Source organism: Triticum dicoccoides, chromosome 3B, assembly GCF_002162155.2.
Source record: "Triticum dicoccoides isolate Atlit2015 ecotype Zavitan chromosome 3B, WEW_v2.0, whole genome shotgun sequence".
Taxonomy (NCBI): domain Eukaryota; kingdom Viridiplantae; phylum Streptophyta; class Magnoliopsida; order Poales; family Poaceae; genus Triticum; species Triticum dicoccoides.
This window is the reverse complement of record NC_041385.1, coordinates 806,746,147-806,749,016: the sequence shown is the minus strand read 5'-3', so window position 1 is coordinate 806,749,016 and position 2,870 is coordinate 806,746,147.

Genomic DNA, 2,870 nt, shown 5'->3' with positions numbered 1-2,870 from the left:
GATCCTCCAAAAACAAATACGACAGGTTCCTTCTTTGGTGGCTAACTATCAACGATGAAGTGTACAAGCAAGCCATGGTTGGCGGCGAATGAGCCAAGTAAATGCAAAAAAGAAATTATTGGTGGATTCATTTCTAAATAATGCTTTTAACCAAGGTGTAACTAAGATTTTCTTTTTCAGTTTTACAGAAATACTATGCTGATTGATTAATGCTAATATACTATATGGTTTGATATGGGGGCTACTGGATAAAGAGGTGTCACAATTTATGTACAAGAATTGTATATTCATCTTTATAATTAAATTTATCAACTAAAGTATTGTTATTATACCCATTGCGTATTTCCTTGTGATACTATAATTTATCGTTTCAGACAAGCATATCAACTATAGTTTTATACAAATACAAGCATATCAACTATAGTTTTATACAAATACAAGCATATCAATATGGAAAAAATGGTTAAAATGTGTATACTAGCATCGAAGAAATCTAGCCACTTCTCGAATGTGCAGGTCATCAGTTGATGCACACATCCAGCTTTCTAGTACACGATTCCTGTTCCCGTTACATCTCAATTCAATTTGTATCCGTTGAATACATGTATGGTATTTCTATGTGATTTTTTGGACTACAAAGGGTGTGGCAGCTAGAGTTCCACCTCCGCTAGGGGGATGATGTCTGGTTTTAGCTCCTCCGGTCATAGGGCATCCATGTGTTGGGAAACGTAGCATGCAATTTCAAAAAATTTCTACGCTCACGCAAAATCTATCTAGGAGATGCATAACAACGAGAGGGGGAGAGTGTGTCCACGTACCCTCGTATACCGAAAGCGGAAGCGTTAACTTAACGCGGTTGATGTAGTCGAATGACTTCTCGAATCAACCGATCAAGTGCCGAACATACGGCACCTCCGAGTTCTGCACACGTTCAGCTCGATGACGTCCCTCGATCTCTTGATCCAGTAGAGTGTCGATGGAGTCGATGAGTTCTGTCAGCACGACGGCGTGATAACGGTGTTGGTGATGTGATCCGTGCAGGGCTTCGCCTAAGCACTACGATGATACTATTGGAGGAGTAAACGGTGGAGGGGGGCACCGCACACGGCTAAGACAATTGTTGTGTCTTTGGGGTGCCCCCTGCCCCCGTATATAAAGGAGGGAGGAGGAGGCCGGCCACCAGGGGCACGCGCCATGGGTAGGAGTCCTACTAGGACTCCACTCCTAGTAGGATTCACCCCCCCTTCCTTCTTTCCAAAGTAGCAAAGGGGGAAAGGGAGAGGGAAAGGGGGGGCCGCCCCCTCCCCTAGTCCAATTCGGACTCCCAGGGGGCGCGGCCACCCCTTGTGGGCTGTCCCCTCTCTCTCCCGTGGCCCATGTTGGCCCATTACTTCCCCGGGGGGTTCCGGCAACCTCCCGGTACTCCGAAAATTATCCGAAACTTCCCGAAATCATTCTGGTGTCCGAATGTAACCTTCCAATATATCAATCTTTACCTCTTGACCATTTCGAGACTCCTCATTATGTCCTGATCTCATACAGGACTTCGAACAACCTTCGGTCACCAAAACACATAACTCATATAATACCAATCGTCATCGAACGTTAAGTGTGCGGACCCTACGGGTTCGAGAACTATGTAGACATGACCGAGACACCTCTCCGGTCAATAACCAATAGCGGAACCTGGATGCTCATATTGGTTCCCACATATTGTACGAAGATCTTTATCAGTCGAACGGTAATGTCAATATAGTTATTCCCTTTGTCATGGGTATGTTACTTGCGCGAGATTCGATCGTCGGTATCTCTGTACATAGTTCAATCTCGTTACCGGAAAGTCTCTTTACTCGTTCTGTAGTGCATCATCCCGTGACCAACTCATTAGTCACATTGCTTGCAAGGCTTCATGTGATGTGCATTACCGAGAGGGCCCAGAGATACCTCTCCGATACTTGGAGTGAAAAATCCTAATCTTGATCTATGCCAACCCAACAAACACCTTCGGAGATACCTGTAGAGCATCTTTATAATCACCCAGTTACGTTGTGACGTTTGATAGCACACAAGGCATTCCTCCGGTGTCCGGGAGTTGCATAATCTCATAGTCGGAGGAATATGTATTTGTCATGAAGAAAGCAGTAGCAATAAAACCGAATGATCATTCTGCTAAGCTAACAGATGGGTCTTGTCCATCACATCATTCCCCTAATGATGTGATCCCGTTCATCAAATGACAACACATGTATATGCCTAGGAAACTTAACCATCTTTAATTAGAGAGCTAGTCAAGTTGAGGCATACTAGGGACACTGGCTTTTTGTCTATGTACCCACACATGTATCAAGTTTCCGATTAATACAATTCTAGCATGAATAATAGTCATTTATCATGATATAAGGAAATATAAAATAATAACTTTATTATTGCCTCTAGGGCATATTTCCTTCACCATGGTGTGGGTGACGGCTGGCTGCTCGGATCCTACTGCACACACAAGAGCCCGACAAGTAGCACACGCTCCATTTGATGTCGTCCAGTACTGGACCCACCGCCGATCAGCCTGCCATCCTCCAGGATCGCATTCCTGTGGTACAAACTCCTTACCCATGACAATAATGGAGGCCTATCATGGAGACACACCATTGGGTCCCTTCAAGAGATCATCTCTAGTAGGGCAATATTGAAACTGTAGATGTATGACTGCATACTTTGTTGGCTCATGTCGATGAACACAGGGTCTATCTACCCGTAAGTGCCCTGTAAGACGTCTGTGGTATGTGACCCAGTTTCATGATCAACAAATCTTTGCACAAACTCATAAGTACTAAACCAATCAATGTTACAACATATATGAAACGACCCAGCAG